Below are 18,888 nucleotides of genomic sequence, written 5' to 3' on the forward strand. Positions count from 1 at the left end.
CTCTACAAGTCAAGTTTTCAGAACCAGGTGAATGACATCTCAAAACTATTCTTGAACGTCCTTTTTCAGATTTGAATTCCTTACTGAGAAGTTTGAAAGAACTTAGGAGTCATTGTTGAGTTACGAAAAAATGTGTCTGGAGTGTGAATGGCCATCATAACTTGCGTTATTCATCGGAGCCTTGCTCACTAAAGCTGTTATTTTAACTAAGCCTACTCGCTAATTGAGTTACCTAGAGAGGCAAGCTTGTTAAGGTTTAATTCCCGAAGTTTGGGCCCTGCTGTCAGCTTGTATGTCAACACGTAGCCCCCAAGAGAGAGAGTTTCGCCTGGTTTGGGTTCCTACGTGACAGCAAGGATTGTATTTTGCACTCGAAAACTGGAATCAGATTGTGAGCTAAGAAAGGGGGAGAGAGACAAGTACTCATGCATGTGAGCACACAGCTAGACAACATGGAAAAAAGACACCCAACATGCAGCAGGAGTGGCTAAAGCCATACAGAAAACAAGAGTACATGAGAAAGTGTTTTTCATGAATATAGTGGAGTGTTCTGATAACAATTTGGTTTGTTTATTTCATAGAGCTTCAAATATTGCATTGATGGAACCATATAGACATTTAGGAGGAATTTGCCATACTTGCCATACGTCCTTCGCCATATGCATTCTTGCATTTTTCTCTTTGCTGTTTTCTGTTATAGTCATAAATTCTACATATATTTATTGAGAAAATCCTTTAAAGAGGCGCATGTCCATCATCACGTTTTATTTGTTTGGCTTTTTTTTTTGGTTTTACTATTGGAAACAAAATTACTTTTTTTGCATTTGATGTTGATATCATTATGGCAGGCTTTAGTGGAGGTACTGGTGTCTATATTAGATGATTAAATACACAGCACCAGCAGTTCTGAATCTTTGTGTTAAATAATCTATGCTGATTGTCACGATCAGTCCCTTCCATGTTCCGTGTTTTCCATGTCTTGTGTTTTGTTCCGTTCCACGGTTTCATTTTGTCCTCACACTGATTGCGTACACCTGTCCCTCGTTTCTAGTTCATGTATTTAAACCCTGCTGTGTGCCTTGGTCGTGGCTGCCTGTACACGGGCATCTCGTCGTTCCCGGAAGAAGCAGGCTCACGTTTATTTTGATAACGACGAGATCCCAGGTAAGCGTCTACCCGTCTTGACCAACGCTGCAGGGGGGAGCGGCCTGCAGCGCAAGACGTGAAACCACGGAAAGAGGGAGTCCAGGAGGGTGGCCAATCTTGACATTATTACACTCAGGAATTAAAAACTATATATTTTGTAGCATCCCATGAAATGTGATCTTTCACACATAATGAGAGAGGTTGGCAAAGAACTAAAACTCAATTAAATATATCAACTTCCCCTTAAGCCTCTCATATACTCCACATTTAGGAGCAAGCCTACTCCTACACAATAAGCAGTGCGGTATATGAAAAGAGTAGGCGTATCAAATAAACAGAGCAACATGGTTAAGGTCCAGCCAGATATGTAAATGTTTGCCAGAACATCCAGTGTGTGTCTGCCGTTCGGTCAAAACTGGATCAGTCCAGAGGCCGCCCCGTCAGATCTCTTTTGAACAAAACAGTGGTCGAAATGCTGTTGAGAACAGTTTTACAGTTACAACAACAGAAAAAAGACTCAAATATATGCTGGATGGTTTATTCATTAAGGGAGAAAGCTGTCTCTCTTGTGGAGGATTTGCCACAGAGACCTGGGCATGTGGTATGGTCTCTGCACGGTGCCGTCATTACGCTCCAGACCCTCCACTAGAGGAGACAGAAACATCACAGTGGAAATAAAAACAATATAGTCCTGATGATTGGCATATGTGTAGTAGCTTGAGAGTGAAATGTGTGTGTGAGTGTGTGTGAAGGATTACTCCATATATCCCTTTATGTGCTCGACTGTTTCATTAACGGAAGCGAATCCAGGGAGAGAGAAGTCTGGAGGAACGTCCTGCCAGTCAAAGCTAGGCAGACATCTCCCTAGTTCTGGGTGGAGGGAGAGACAGAAAATAATATGACTAACAATTAAACCTGCTGACTTATCACTGCAGGTATAAGTACTTTCCTGGTGGTTTGGTTATGTTTTGGTACATAGCATAGTCAAACTGTTACAAAACAGAATGGACAAATTAACAGGTAGTTGTGTAATCCTGCTGTCTTTACCTGGTTTACTTGGCGTGTAGAAATATGGACAAAGCTCTTGATTGAGGATGTCTTGGACACTCTGTAGTGGAAATGCATGTGAAAATCTCATTAACATGCAGAATGCTATGTATGCACAAATGCTATGTATGCGTGAGTGGCTAAGCCAATGCATGAATTACATGTACAAAGAGTTGCATATTGCAAAGACTTTTGATACGACAAATTCTGTTCTGTCAAGAGTGAGGTGAGGGTTTATTTCTCAGAGATGAAGCTGGTTACATTGCTTATTTGCAGTGTGAGGTTTTACCAATGTGGTTTGGGCGAGGTCAAGTCTAGGGTCACAATACTGCTGCTGAAAGAAGTCTTTAGGCAGGGCATTTGGGGCATACGCCTCTGGGGGCAACTTCCAGAACTCTGAAGGGCATTTTTTAACACAGACCTGCAAACCAACGCACAAACACACAGAGTGAAGGAGATCTTATTTGAGTAGCTAAACACAGTGTTGCTTTTTATATTTCTATCTACACTATTTACACATTGTTCATTGCATGATAGAGCAAAAGGCTCCCAAACCAAGCAGCAAAAGGAGACCCAAGCCCCCAGACTTACAAACTGGCATTCACATACTACATGCTAAACTGTTTTGTAATAAATGAGTCTCATGTGCATATTTCTAAAAGGCTACTGACATACGTGTTTGGTTTCTGTACAATGTCAACAGGACATTTGTGTGGAAATCTCACTTGAGTGGTTGGACACTGGAGACCCTCTAGAATGGCGTCCATTTCTGTCGTTGCTCTGGCACACTTCAGAAGGTCAAAGTAGAGGACGTTTGGTTTGTCACTGAAACACGAGAGGATGCAGGAAACAAATGCAGCTTGACACATGAATATTAGCCAATTAAATAAACAATTTTTATTCAATTTTTTGAGTATGTGTATCAGGATTCAGTGCTGGAGAGTCACACCACTACCCAGCTAAGTGTTCTTTCTTCGAGGGTGAATTGGACTGGGGTAACCAATAAACTCTGCAGTGTTGTGACACTCCTAGACCTGAGTTTGGACCCCTTGGTTTAGAGACAATCATTAAACACAAGTGATTTGATTGGTTCCACTTGTTGCTGTGCAGTGCCAATCATGAAAATCTTAAAGCTAAAGTCTAACCCATCTTGTCTTGTTGATGTTTCATGTTTCCACATGATTTGCACCTGCACAGCTCCATTGTAACCCTAGTCCGACTCACTAAAGTCCATTCGAAAGAATACTGACGGTGTTCCTTACATACTGGGTGTGCTGTTTTGGTATTCCTGTGAAGATATAAATACTTATCCAGTATGTGAGGGACTTACACATTGACTCCAGCTCCACAAAACATCCCAGTGGAGTTCTGGGGCAACACGACATGACGAGAGTCTCCAAGCAGCCACGCTGTGTTAGAACCTCCGTTAGAAGGATATCTCACAAGCCATACATGGGTAAAAGACCTTCCGCTTGAGCCCACAATAATAATGATTTTTTTTCCCCCCATGAAAGTGTAGTTGGAAATGTTTCTTACCCAGGGAGCGAATAAGAATATAGGTGACAATGGCAGCCACAAAAATAATACAGCAGATAATGTCTGCACATCTCCTGAACAAAAACAAGAAATATTATTACACATTGCATGATTTAAATTATGTATTAAAGTTATTTAGCTAAGTGAAATAACTTTATAGTCTTAGTCTAGATCTATGGCCTTAGTATAGTTCTTGTATAGCGTTAATAACAGACATTCTGTGATCCATGATGTGTAGAGCTTTAAATGGTTTTTTAAAGTCAGCTGATGTGGAGGAGTAAATCGGAGAAGCACTGAGAGATTGCCGGACTCGCCTCTTGTTAACTGGTCGCCTGAAAATGGGCTCATACGGAGGAGGTTCCCCTGAGAAGATAGAATTGAAGAATATATATATTCTATAAATTCTAAGTATATACCATTACATTAGAATGAATTTAAACCTTTGAAAAACATATATTCAGTCACGCGTGTCTGAACCTTTGACCGGTACGCTATATTTTGTCTAACACATTTTATATACAGTTGTCAAGGAACGCTCCCCTTCACACTAGCCATGTGGTACGGCCCGCCGCGTGCAGTGGGAGTTCATAGTCTTGTTTGTAACCACGCCTGTGTAATTAACGCGCAACTGCACATGGTTTAGTATTGTAACGTCTGTGTGTTTAAACCGCTGTGGGAGTGTGCATCTTAGTCGGTCAATGCCCATGTTCGTGTTCACATAGTTCGTTATCTGTATTCGTGTTTTATGTTCACTGTTTATGTTGCATATGAGCGCCGGTGTCTTTATCGTGTGTTAATACACGTCTGTCCGTCCTGCTCCTTGTCCAGCGACACTAGGGCCGTTACAACACTTTTCTTTTTTTTTTATGACACCTTCTGCACACATACGCTTTCGATCTGATACACAGTTACAGATCGTACACTATATAAATGTTTTTAATATAAGGTAGACCTACCAAGTACGTAAGAACATTTATTATTTTAACATGAAATGTACAAGCTAGTTTTGTACATTTTTTTTCTTTTTTAACCATTGTATTTGACGTATGGGTTCTCATAAAATCTTTGGCATATGGCTATATCTGGAAAAAACAACAACAACAAAACTCACCGCAATAATCTGGCATGCTGACTACAGTACACTCCCTTGCACTTTCGATAAGCGCCATCACACAGAGTCCGCAATGTGTAATGTTTCAGTAAAAAATAATCTTGCATTCGATAATCTATTCTTATGACGCATCATTCCAGGTTATTGACACATTGTGATGTTGGAAGTCACAGCACGTTCTCGTTCTTAGCTCATCAACAAAGGCAGCTTGGTCACGAGCACCTGCTTTCCATGCTATGGGATGCTCGCGCTCAATTTTCCATGTCCTGTATCGAATATTTAGGCCTATACGATTAAACTGTCCGTGGTTACTGTGCTTTTAACGTACAAAAAAAGCTACACAAATAATAAAATAATCTTTACATAATAATGTAACCTTAGGCTTATCGCCAAGATGTAACCTGTGAGGCTAAGTGACAACGTCTCCCGTCCCCTACCTAAACTACGTCTACACTGACTATGAGAATAGTAGTATAGTATAGTAGTTCAAGAGTATAGTAGTGATATGTGATAACAATTTGATTTGTTTATTTTAAAGACTTTCTAAAGTTGCATGTATATAACCAAACAGGCAATTTACATGAGTTTGCCATCCCAATACTTTAAATTTTTACAGTAAATATATTCAACATTATATTATGGGTACAAGGAAAAGTGATATGTAGTGAACCAAATAGATATTTAACAGGCTTTTGCCATCCTATTACTCCAAATTCCTACAGTAAAAATGACTGAAAGTCATTCATGAGTACAAGAGAAACTGTATTTCAAGAATTTAATGAAGTGATTTGATAACAATTTGATTTGTGCATTTCACTCAGCTTCATGTAGTGATATATAGTGAACTGAATAGACATTTCACAGGATATTGCCATCCTATTACTCTAAATTCCTACTGTAAAAATGACTGAAAGTCATACCACAGGTACATAAGATAGTGTATATCAAGAATTTAGTGGAGTGATCTGATAACAATTTGATTTGATTTATTTATAGAGCTTCAATTATTACATATATGGAACTGAATAGACATTCGACAGAATTTTGCTACTCCATTATTCCAAATTCCTGCAGTAAAAATGACTGAAAGTCATATCATGGGTACAGGAGGAAGTTTATTTCAAGTACGTAGTGGAGTGATTTTATAACAATTTGAATTGTGTATTTTATAGATCTTCGAGTAGTGATATATGTTGAACTGAACAGATGTTTAAGAGGATTTTGCCATCCTATTACTCAAGCTTCCTACAGTAAAACACTTGAAAGTCATACCATGGGTACATGAGAAAGTGGATTTCATGAATATTGTGGAGGGATCTGATAACAATTTGACTAGTTTGTTTTCTAGAGTTTCAAAAACTGATTATATAGTGGAACGAATACATGTTTATGAGGATTTTGCCATCCTTTTACTCCAAATTAAAGTAAAAACATTGGAACGTAATAGTATGGATACACAAGAAAGTGTATTTCAAGAATATATTGGAAGGATTTGATAACAATATGAATTGTGTATTTTATAGTGCTTCAACTATTGCATATATGGAACAGAATAGGCATGAACAGGATTTTGCCATCCTATTATTCCAAATTCCTACAGTAAAAATGAGTTATACCATGAGTACATGAGAAAGTGTTTTTCATGAATATAGTGGAGTGTTCTGATAACAATTTGGTTTGTTTATTTCATAGAGCTTCAAATATTGCATTGATGGAACCATATAGACATTTAGGAGGAATTAGCCATACTTGCCATAGGTCCTTCGCCATATGCATTCTTGCATTTTTCTCTTTGCTGTTTTCTGTTATAGTCATAAATTCTACATATATTTATTGAGAAAATCCTTTAAAGAGGCGCATGTCCATCATCACGTTTTATTTGTTTGGCTTTTTTTTTTTGGTTTTACTATTGGAAACAAAATTACTTTTTTTGCATTTGATGTTGATATCATTATGGCAGGCTTTAGTGGAGGTACTGGTGTCTATATTAGATGATTAAATACACAGCACCAGCAGTTCTGAATCTTTGTGTTAAATAATCTATGCTGATTGTCACGATCAGTCCCTTCCATGTTCCGTGTTTTCCATGTCTTGTGTTTTGTTCCGTTCCACGGTTTCATTTTGTCCTCACACTGATTGCGTACACCTGTCCCTCGTTTCTAGTTCATGTATTTAAACCCTGCTGTGTGCCTTGGTCGTGGCTGCCTGTACACGGGCATCTCGTCGTTCCCGGAAGAAGCAGGCTCACGTTTATTTTGATAACGACGAGATCCCAGGTAAGCGTCTACCCGTCTTGACCAACGCTGCAGGGGGGAGCGGCCTGCAGCGCAAGACGTGAAACCACGGAAAGAGGGAGTCCAGGAGGGTGGCCAATCTTGACATTATTACACTCAGGAATTAAAAACTATATATTTTGTAGCATCCCATGAAATGTGATCTTTCACACATAATGAGAGAGGTTGGCAAAGAACTAAAACTCAATTAAATATATCAACTTCCCCTTAAGCCTCTCATATACTCCACATTTAGGAGCAAGCCTACTCCTACACAATAAGCAGTGCGGTATATGAAAAGAGTAGGCGTATCAAATAAACAGAGCAACATGGTTAAGGTCCAGCCAGATATGTAAATGTTTGCCAGAACATCCAGTGTGTGTCTGCCGTTCGGTCAAAACTGGATCAGTCCAGAGGCCGCCCCGTCAGATCTCTTTTGAACAAAACAGTGGTCGAAATGCTGTTGAGAACAGTTTTACAGTTACAACAACAGAAAAAAGACTCAAATATATGCTGGATGGTTTATTCATTAAGGGAGAAAGCTGTCTCTCTTGTGGAGGATTTGCCACAGAGACCTGGGCATGTGGTATGGTCTCTGCACGGTGCCGTCATTACGCTCCAGACCCTCCACTAGAGGAGACAGAAACATCACAGTGGAAATAAAAACAATATAGTCCTGATGATTGGCATATGTGTAGTAGCTTGAGAGTGAAATGTGTGTGTGAGTGTGTGTGAAGGATTACTCCATATATCCCTTTATGTGCTCGACTGTTTCATTAACGGAAGCGAATCCAGGGAGAGAGAAGTCTGGAGGAACGTCCTGCCAGTCAAAGCTAGGCAGACATCTCCCTAGTTCTGGGTGGAGGGAGAGACAGAAAATAATATGACTAACAATTAAACCTGCTGACTTATCACTGCAGGTATAAGTACTTTCCTGGTGGTTTGGTTATGTTTTGGTACATAGCATAGTCAAACTGTTACAAAACAGAATGGACAAATTAACAGGTAGTTGTGTAATCCTGCTGTCTTTACCTGGTTTACTTGGCGTGTAGAAATATGGACAAAGCTCTTGATTGAGGATGTCTTGGACACTCTGTAGTGGAAATGCATGTGAAAATCTCATTAACATGCAGAATGCTATGTATGCACAAATGCTATGTATGCGTGAGTGGCTAAGCCAATGCATGAATTACATGTACAAAGAGTTGCATATTGCAAAGACTTTTGATACGACAAATTCTGTTCTGTCAAGAGTGAGGTGAGGGTTTATTTCTCAGAGATGAAGCTGGTTACATTGCTTATTTGCAGTGTGAGGTTTTACCAATGTGGTTTGGGCGAGGTCAAGTCTAGGGTCACAATACTGCTGCTGAAAGAAGTCTTTAGGCAGGGCATTTGGGGCATACGCCTCTGGGGGCAACTTCCAGAACTCTGAAGGGCATTTTTTAACACAGACCTGCAAACCAACGCACAAACACACAGAGTGAAGGAGATCTTATTTGAGTAGCTAAACACAGTGTTGCTTTTTATATTTCTATCTACACTATTTACACATTGTTCATTGCATGATAGAGCAAAAGGCTCCCAAACCAAGCAGCAAAAGGAGACCCAAGCCCCCAGACTTACAAACTGGCATTCACATACTACATGCTAAACTGTTTTGTAATAAATGAGTCTCATGTGCATATTTCTAAAAGGCTACTGACATACGTGTTTGGTTTCTGTACAATGTCAACAGGACATTTGTGTGGAAATCTCACTTGAGTGGTTGGACACTGGAGACCCTCTAGAATGGCGTCCATTTCTGTCGTTGCTCTGGCACACTTCAGAAGGTCAAAGTAGAGGACGTTTGGTTTGTCACTGAAACACGAGAGGATGCAGGAAACAAATGCAGCTTGACACATGAATATTAGCCAATTAAATAAACAATTTTTATTCAATTTTTTGAGTATGTGTATCAGGATTCAGTGCTGGAGAGTCACACCACTACCCAGCTAAGTGTTCTTTCTTCGAGGGTGAATTGGACTGGGGTAACCAATAAACTCTGCAGTGTTGTGACACTCCTAGACCTGAGTTTGGACCCCTTGGTTTAGAGACAATCATTAAACACAAGTGATTTGATTGGTTCCACTTGTTGCTGTGCAGTGCCAATCATGAAAATCTTAAAGCTAAAGTCTAACCCATCTTGTCTTGTTGATGTTTCATGTTTCCACATGATTTGCACCTGCACAGCTCCATTGTAACCCTAGTCCGACTCACTAAAGTCCATTCGAAAGAATACTGACGGTGTTCCTTACATACTGGGTGTGCTGTTTTGGTATTCCTGTGAAGATATAAATACTTATCCAGTATGTGAGGGACTTACACATTGACTCCAGCTCCACAAAACATCCCAGTGGAGTTCTGGGGCAACACGACATGACGAGAGTCTCCAAGCAGCCACGCTGTGTTAGAACCTCCGTTAGAAGGATATCTCACAAGCCATACATGGGTAAAAGACCTTCCGCTTGAGCCCACAATAATAATGATTTTTTTTCCCCCATGAAAGTGTAGTTGGAAATGTTTCTTACCCAGGGAGCGAATAAGAATATAGGTGACAATGGCAGCCACAAAAATAATACAGCAGATAATGTCTGCACATCTCCTGAACAAAAACAAGAAATATTATTACACATTGCATGATTTAAATTATGTATTAAAGTTATTTAGCTAAGTGAAATAACTTTATAGTCTTAGTCTAGATCTATGGCCTTAGTATAGTTCTTGTATAGCGTTAATAACAGACATTCTGTGATCCATGATGTGTAGAGCTTTAAATGGTTTTTTAAAGTCAGCTGATGTGGAGGAGTAAATCGGAGAAGCACTGAGAGATTGCCGGACTCGCCTCTTGTTAACTGGTCGCCTGAAAATGGGCTCATACGGAGGAGGTTCCCCTGAGAAGATAGAATTGAAGAATATATATATTCTATAAATTCTAAGTATATACCATTACATTAGAATGAATTTAAACCTTTGAAAAACATATATTCAGTCACGCGTGTCTGAACCTTTGACCGGTACGCTATATTTTGTCTAACACATTTTATATACAGTTGTCATGGAACGCTCCCCTTCACACTAGCCATGTGGTACGGCCCGCCGCGTGCAGTGGGAGTTCATAGTCTTGTTTGTAACCACGCCTGTGTAATTAACGCGCAACTGCACATGGTTTAGTCTTGTAACGTCTGTGTGTTTAAACCGCTGTGGGAGTGTGCATCTTAGTCGGTCAATGCCCATGTTCGTGTTCACATAGTTCGTTATCTGTATTCGTGTTTTATGTTCACTGTTTATGTTGCATATGAGCGCCGGTGTCTTTATCGTGTGTTAATACACGTCTGTCCGTCCTGCTCCTTGTCCAGCGACACTAGGGCCGTTACAACACTTTTCTTTTTTTTTTATGACACCTTCTGCACACATACGCTTTCGATCTGATACACAGTTACAGATCGTACACTATATAAATGTTTTTAATATAAGGTAGACCTACCAAGTACGTAAGAACATTTATTATTTTAACATGAAATGTACAAGCTAGTTTTGTACATTTTTTTTTCTTTTTTAACCATTGTATTTGACGTATGGGTTCTCATAAAATCTTTGGCATATGGCTATATCTGGAAAAAACAACAACAACAAAACTCACCGCAATAATCTGGCATGCTGACTACAGTACACTCCCTTGCACTTTCGATAAGCGCCATCACACAGAGTCCGCAATGTGTAATGTTTCAGTAAAAAATAATCTTGCATTCGATAATCTATTCTTATGACGCATCATTCCAGGTTATTAACACATTGTGATGTTGGAAGTCACAGCACGTTCTCGTTCTTAGCTCATCAACAAAGGCAGCTTGGTCACGAGCGCCTGCTTTCCATGCTATGGGATGCTCGCGCTCAATTTTCCATGTCCTGTATCGAATATTTAGGCCTATACGATTAAACTGTCCGTGGTTACTGTGCTTTTAACGTACAAAAAAAGCTACACAAATAATAAAATAATCTTTACATAATAATGTAACCTTAGGCTTATCGCCAAGATGTAACCTGTGAGGCTAAGTGACAACGTCTCCCGTCCCCTACCTAAACTACGTCTACACTGACTATGAGAATAGTAGTATAGTATAGTAGTTCAAGAGTATAGTAGTGATATGTGATAACAATTTGATTTGTTTATTTTAAAGACTTTCTAAAGTTGCATGTATATAACCAAACAGGCAATTTACATGAGTTTGCCATCCCAATACTTTAAATTTTTACAGTAAATATATTCAACATTATATTATGGGTACAAGGAAAAGTGATATGTAGTGAACCAAATAGATATTTAACAGGCTTTTGCCATCCTATTACTCCAAATTCCTACAGTAAAAATGACTGAAAGTCATTCATGAGTACAAGAGAAACTGTATTTCAAGAATTTAATGAAGTGATTTGATAACAATTTGATTTGTGCATTTCACTCAGCTTCATGTAGTGATATATAGTGAACTGAATAGACATTTCACAGGATATTGCCATCCTATTACTCTAAATTCCTACTGTAAAAATGACTGAAAGTCATACCACAGGTACATAAGATAGTGTATATCAAGAATTTAGTGGAGTGATCTGATAACAATTTGATTTGATTTATTTATAGAGCTTCAATTATTACATATATGGAACTGAATAGACATTCGACAGAATTTTGCTACTCCATTATTCCAAATTCCTGCAGTAAAAATGACTGAAAGTCATATCATGGGTACAGGAGGAAGTTTATTTCAAGTACGTAGTGGAGTGATTTTATAACAATTTGAATTGTGTATTTTATAGATCTTCGAGTAGTGATATATGTTGAACTGAACAGATGTTTAAGAGGATTTTGCCATCCTATTACTCAAGCTTCCTACAGTAAAACACTTGAAAGTCATACCATGGGTACATGAGAAAGTGGATTTCATGAATATTGTGGAGGGATCTGATAACAATTTGACTAGTTTGTTTTCTAGAGTTTCAAAAACTGATTATATAGTGGAACGAATACATGTTTATGAGGATTTTGCCATCCTTTTACTCCAAATTAAAGTAAAAACATTGGAACGTAATAGTATGGATACACAAGAAAGTGTATTTCAAGAATATATTGGAAGGATTTGATAACAATATGAATTGTGTATTTTATAGTGCTTCAACTATTGCATATATGGAACAGAATAGGCATGAACAGGATTTTGCCATCCTATTATTCCAAATTCCTACAGTAAAAATGAGTTATACCATGAGTACATGAGAAAGTGTTTTTCATGAATATAGTGGAGTGTTCTGATAACAATTTGGTTTGTTTATTTCATAGAGCTTCAAATATTGCATTGATGGAACCATATAGACATTTAGGAGGAATTTGCCATACTTGCCATACGTCCTTCGCCATATGCATTCTTGCATTTTTCTCTTTGCTGTTTTCTGTTATAGTCATAAATTCTACATATATTTATTGAGAAAATCCTTTAAAGAGGCGCATGTCCATCATCACGTTTTATTTGTTTGGCTTTTTTTTTTGGTTTTACTATTGGAAACAAAATTACTTTTTTTGCATTTGATGTTGATATCATTATGGCAGGCTTTAGTGGAGGTACTGGTGTCTATATTAGATGATTAAATACACAGCACCAGCAGTTCTGAATCTTTGTGTTAAATAATCTATGCTGATTGTCACGATCAGTCCCTTCCATGTTCCGTGTTTTCCATGTCTTGTGTTTTGTTCCGTTCCACGGTTTCATTTTGTCCTCACACTGATTGCGTACACCTGTCCCTCGTTTCTAGTTCATGTATTTAAACCCTGCTGTGTGCCTTGGTCGTGGCTGCCTGTACACGGGCATCTCGTCGTTCCCGGAAGAAGCAGGCTCACGTTTATTTTGATAACGACGAGATCCCAGGTAAGCGTCTACCCGTCTTGACCAACGCTGCAGGGGGGAGCGGCCTGCAGCGCAAGACGTGAAACCACGGAAAGAGGGAGTCCAGGAGGGTGGCCAATCTTGACATTATTACACTCAGGAATTAAAAACTATATATTTTGTAGCATCCCATGAAATGTGATCTTTCACACATAATGAGAGAGGTTGGCAAAGAACTAAAACTCAATTAAATATATCAACTTCCCCTTAAGCCTCTCATATACTCCACATTTAGGAGCAAGCCTACTCCTACACAATAAGCAGTGCGGTATATGAAAAGAGTAGGCGTATCAAATAAACAGAGCAACATGGTTAAGGTCCAGCCAGATATGTAAATGTTTGCCAGAACATCCAGTGTGTGTCTGCCGTTCGGTCAAAACTGGATCAGTCCAGAGGCCGCCCCGTCAGATCTCTTTTGAACAAAACAGTGGTCGAAATGCTGTTGAGAACAGTTTTACAGTTACAACAACAGAAAAAAGACTCAAATATATGCTGGATGGTTTATTCATTAAGGGAGAAAGCTGTCTCTCTTGTGGAGGATTTGCCACAGAGACCTGGGCATGTGGTATGGTCTCTGCACGGTGCCGTCATTACGCTCCAGACCCTCCACTAGAGGAGACAGAAACATCACAGTGGAAATAAAAACAATATAGTCCTGATGATTGGCATATGTGTAGTAGCTTGAGAGTGAAATGTGTGTGTGAGTGTGTGTGAAGGATTACTCCATATATCCCTTTATGTGCTCGACTGTTTCATTAACGGAAGCGAATCCAGGGAGAGAGAAGTCTGGAGGAACGTCCTGCCAGTCAAAGCTAGGCAGACATCTCCCTAGTTCTGGGTGGAGGGAGAGACAGAAAATAATATGACTAACAATTAAACCTGCTGACTTATCACTGCAGGTATAAGTACTTTCCTGGTGGTTTGGTTATGTTTTGGTACATAGCATAGTCAAACTGTTACAAAACAGAATGGACAAATTAACAGGTAGTTGTGTAATCCTGCTGTCTTTACCTGGTTTACTTGGCGTGTAGAAATATGGACAAAGCTCTTGATTGAGGATGTCTTGGACACTCTGTAGTGGAAATGCATGTGAAAATCTCATTAACATGCAGAATGCTATGTATGCACAAATGCTATGTATGCGTGAGTGGCTAAGCCAATGCATGAATTACATGTACAAAGAGTTGCATATTGCAAAGACTTTTGATACGACAAATTCTGTTCTGTCAAGAGTGAGGTGAGGGTTTATTTCTCAGAGATGAAGCTGGTTACATTGCTTATTTGCAGTGTGAGGTTTTACCAATGTGGTTTGGGCGAGGTCAAGTCTAGGGTCACAATACTGCTGCTGAAAGAAGTCTTTAGGCAGGGCATTTGGGGCATACGCCTCTGGGGGCAACTTCCAGAACTCTGAAGGGCATTTTTTAACACAGACCTGCAAACCAACGCACAAACACACAGAGTGAAGGAGATCTTATTTGAGTAGCTAAACACAGTGTTGCTTTTTATATTTCTATCTACACTATTTACACATTGTTCATTGCATGATAGAGCAAAAGGCTCCCAAACCAAGCATCAAAAGGAGACCCAAGCCCCCAGACTTACAAACTGGCATTCACATACTACATGCTAAACTGTTTTGTAATAAATGAGTCTCATGTGCATATTTCTAAAAGGCTACTGACATACGTGTTTGGTTTCTGTACAATGTCAACAGGACATTTGTGTGGAAATCTCACTTGAGTGGTTGGACACTGGAGACCCTCTAGAATGGCGTCCATTTCTGTCGTTGCTCTGGCACACTTCAGAAGGTCAAAGTAGAGGACGTTTGGTTTGTCACTGAAACACGAGAGGATGCAGGAAACAAATGCAGCTTGACACATGAATATTAGCCAATTAAATAAACAATTTTTATTCAATTTTTTGAGTATGTGTATCAGGATTCAGTGCTGGAGAGTCACACCACTACCCAGCTAAGTGTTCTTTCTTCGAGGGTGAATTGGACTGGGGTAACCAATAAACTCTGCAGTGTTGTGACACTCCTAGACCTGAGTTTGGACCCCTTGGTTTAGAGACAATCATTAAACACAAGTGATTTGATTGGTTCCACTTGTTGCTGTGCAGTGCCAATCATGAAAATCTTAAAGCTAAAGTCTAACCCATCTTGTCTTGTTGATGTTTCATGTTTCCACATGATTTGCACCTGCACAGCTCCATTGTAACCCTAGTCCGACTCACTAAAGTCCATTCGAAAGAATACTGACGGTGTTCCTTACATACTGGGTGTGCTGTTTTGGTATTCCTGTGAAGATATAAATACTTATCCAGTATGTGAGGGACTTACACATTGACTCCAGCTCCACAAAACATCCCAGTGGAGTTCTGGGGCAACACGACATGACGAGAGTCTCCAAGCAGCCACGCTGTGTTAGAACCTCCGTTAGAAGGATATCTCACAAGCCATACATGGGTAAAAGACCTTCCGCTTGAGCCCACAATAATAATGATTTTTTTTCCCCCATGAAAGTGTAGTTGGAAATGTTTCTTACCCAGGGAGCGAATAAGAATATAGGTGACAATGGCAGCCACAAAAATAATACAGCAGATAATGTCTGCACATCTCCTGAACAAAAACAAGAAATATTATTACACATTGCATGATTTAAATTATGTATTAAAGTTATTTAGCTAAGTGAAATAACTTTATAGTCTTAGTCTAGATCTATGGCCTTAGTATAGTTCTTGTATAGCGTTAATAACAGACATTCTGTGATCCATGATGTGTAGAGCTTTAAATGGTTTTTTAAAGTCAGCTGATGTGGAGGAGTAAATCGGAGAAGCACTGAGAGATTGCCGGACTCGCCTCTTGTTAACTGGTCGCCTGAAAATGGGCTCATACGGAGGAGGTTCCCCTGAGAAGATAGAATTGAAGAATATATATATTCTATAAATTCTAAGTATATACCATTACATTAGAATGAATTTAAACCTTTGAAAAACATATATTCAGTCACGCGTGTCTGAACCTTTGACCGGTACGCTATATTTTGTCTAACACATTTTATATACAGTTGTCATGGAACGCTCCCCTTCACACTAGCCATGTGGTACGGCCCGCCGCGTGCAGTGGGAGTTCATAGTCTTGTTTGTAACCACGCCTGTGTAATTAACGCGCAACTGCACATGGTTTAGTCTTGTAACGTCTGTGTGTTTAAACCGCTGTGGGAGTGTGCATCTTAGTCGGTCAATGCCCATGTTCGTGTTCACATAGTTCGTTATCTGTATTCGTGTTTTATGTTCACTGTTTATGTTGCATATGAGCGCCGGTGTCTTTATCGTGTGTTAATACACGTCTGTCCGTCCTGCTCCTTGTCCAGCGACACTAGGGCCGTTACAACACTTTTCTTTTTTTTTTATGACACCTTCTGCACACATACGCTTTCGATCTGATACACAGTTACAGATCGTACACTATATAAATGTTTTTAATATAAGGTAGACCTACCAAGTACGTAAGAACATTTATTATTTTAACATGAAATGTACAAGCTAGTTTTGTACATTTTTTTTCTTTTTTAACCATTGTATTTGACGTATGGGTTCTCATAAAATCTTTGGCATATGGCTATATCTGGAAAAAACAACAACAACAAAACTCACCGCAATAATCTGGCATGCTGACTACAGTACACTCCCTTGCACTTTCGATAAGCGCCATCACACAGAGTCCGCAATGTGTAATGTTTCAGTAAAAAATAATCTTGCATTCGATAATCTATTCTTATGACGCATCATTCCAGGTTATTGACACATTGTGACGTTGGAAGTCACAGCACGTTCTCGTTCTTAGCTCATCAACAAAGGCAGCTTGGTCACGAGCACCTGCTTTCCATGCTGTGGGATGCTCGCGCTCAATTTTCCATGTCCTGTATCGAATATTTAGGCCTATACGATTAAACTGTCCGTGGTTACTGTGCTTTTAACGTACAAAAAAAGCTACACAAATAATAAAATAATCTTTACATAATAATGTAACCTTAGGCTTATCGCCAAGATGTAACCTGTGAGGCTAAGTGACAACGTCTCCCGTCCCCTACCTAAACTACGTCTACACTGACTATGAGAATAGTAGTATAGTATAGTAGTTCAGGAGTATAGTAGTGATATGTGATAACAATTTGATTTGTTTATTTTAAAGACTTTCTAAAGTTGCATGTATATAACCAAACAGGCAATTTACATGAGTTTGCCATCCCAATACTTTAAATTTTTACAGTAAATATATTCAACATTATATTATGGGTACAAGGAAAAGTGATATGTAGTGAACCAAATAGATATTTAACAGGCTTTTGCCATCCTATTACTCCAAATTCCTACAGTAAAAATGACTGAAAGTCATTCATGAGTACAAGAGAAACTGTATTTCAAGAATTTAATGAAGTGATTTGATAACAATTTGATTTGTGCATTTCACTCAGCTTCATGTAGTGATATATAGTGAACTGAATAGACATTTCACAGGATATTGCCATCCTATTACTCTAAATTCCTACTGTAAAAATGACTGAAAGTCATACCACAGGTACATAAGATAGTGTATATCAAGAATTTAGTGGAGTGATCTGATAACAATTTGATTTGATTTATTTATAGAGCTTCAATTATTACATATATGGAACTGAATAGACATTCGACAGAATTTTGCTACTCCATTATTCCAAATTCCTGCAGTAAAAATGACTGAAAGTCATATCATGGGTACAGGAGGAAGTTTATTTCAAGTACGTAGTGGAGTGATTTTATAACAATTTGAATTGTGTATTTTATAGATCTTCGAGTAGTGATATATGTTGAACTGAACAGATGTTTAAGAGGATTTTGCCATCCTATTACTCAAGCTTCCTACAGTAAAACACTTGAAAGTCATACCATGGGTACATGAGAAAGTGGATTTCATGAATATTGTGGAGGGATCTGATAACAATTTGACTAGTTTGTTTTCTAGAGTTTCAAAAACTGATTATATAGTGGAACGAATACATGTTTATGAGGATTTTGCCATCCTTTTACTCCAAATTAAAGTAAAAACATTGGAACGTAATAGTATGGATACACAAGAAAGTGTATTTCAAGAATATATTGGAAGGATTTGATAACAATATGAATTGTGTATTTTATAGTGCTTCAACTATTGCATATATGGAACAGAATAGGCATGAACAGGATTTTGCCATCCTATTATTCCAAATTCCTACAGTAAAAATGAGTTATACCATGAGTACATGAGAAAGTGTTTTTCATGAATATAGTGGAGTGTTCTGATAACAATTTGGTTTGTTTATTTCATAGAGCTTCAAATATTGCATTGATGGAACCATATAGACATTTAGGAGGAATTTGCCATACTTGCCATACGTCCTTCGCCATATGCATTCTTGCATTTTTCTCTTTGCTGTATTCTGTTATAGTCATAAATTCTACATATATTTATTGAGAAAATCCTTTAAAGAGGCGCATGTCCATCATCACGTTTTATTTGTTTGGCTTTTTTTTTTGGTTTTACTATTGGAAACAAAATTACTTTTTTTGCATTTGATGTTGATATCATTATGGCAGGCTTTAGTGGAGGTACTGGTGTCTATATTAGATGATTAAATACACAGCACCAGCAGTTCTGAATCTTTGTGTTAAATAATCTATGCTGATTGTCACGATCAGTCCCTTCCATGTTCCGTGTTTTCCATGTCTTGTGTTTTGTTCCGTTCCACGGTTTCATTTTGTCCTCACACTGATTGCGTACACC

At 38.7% G+C, this 18,888-nt stretch overlaps 1 protein-coding gene across 1 annotated transcript in view; it reads left to right on the forward strand.

The window, feature by feature from the left end:
- Window positions 1-18,888, forward strand: part of LOC145655892 (homeodomain-interacting protein kinase 1-like) — a 78,908-nt gene that overhangs the window by 23,522 nt on the left and 36,498 nt on the right. The window lies entirely within an intron of this gene.

This window comes from Electrophorus electricus, unplaced genomic scaffold (genome assembly GCF_041902795.1).
Source record: "Electrophorus electricus isolate QZ-2024a unplaced genomic scaffold, ASM4190279v1 Scaffold39, whole genome shotgun sequence".
Taxonomy (NCBI): domain Eukaryota; kingdom Metazoa; phylum Chordata; class Actinopteri; order Gymnotiformes; family Gymnotidae; genus Electrophorus; species Electrophorus electricus.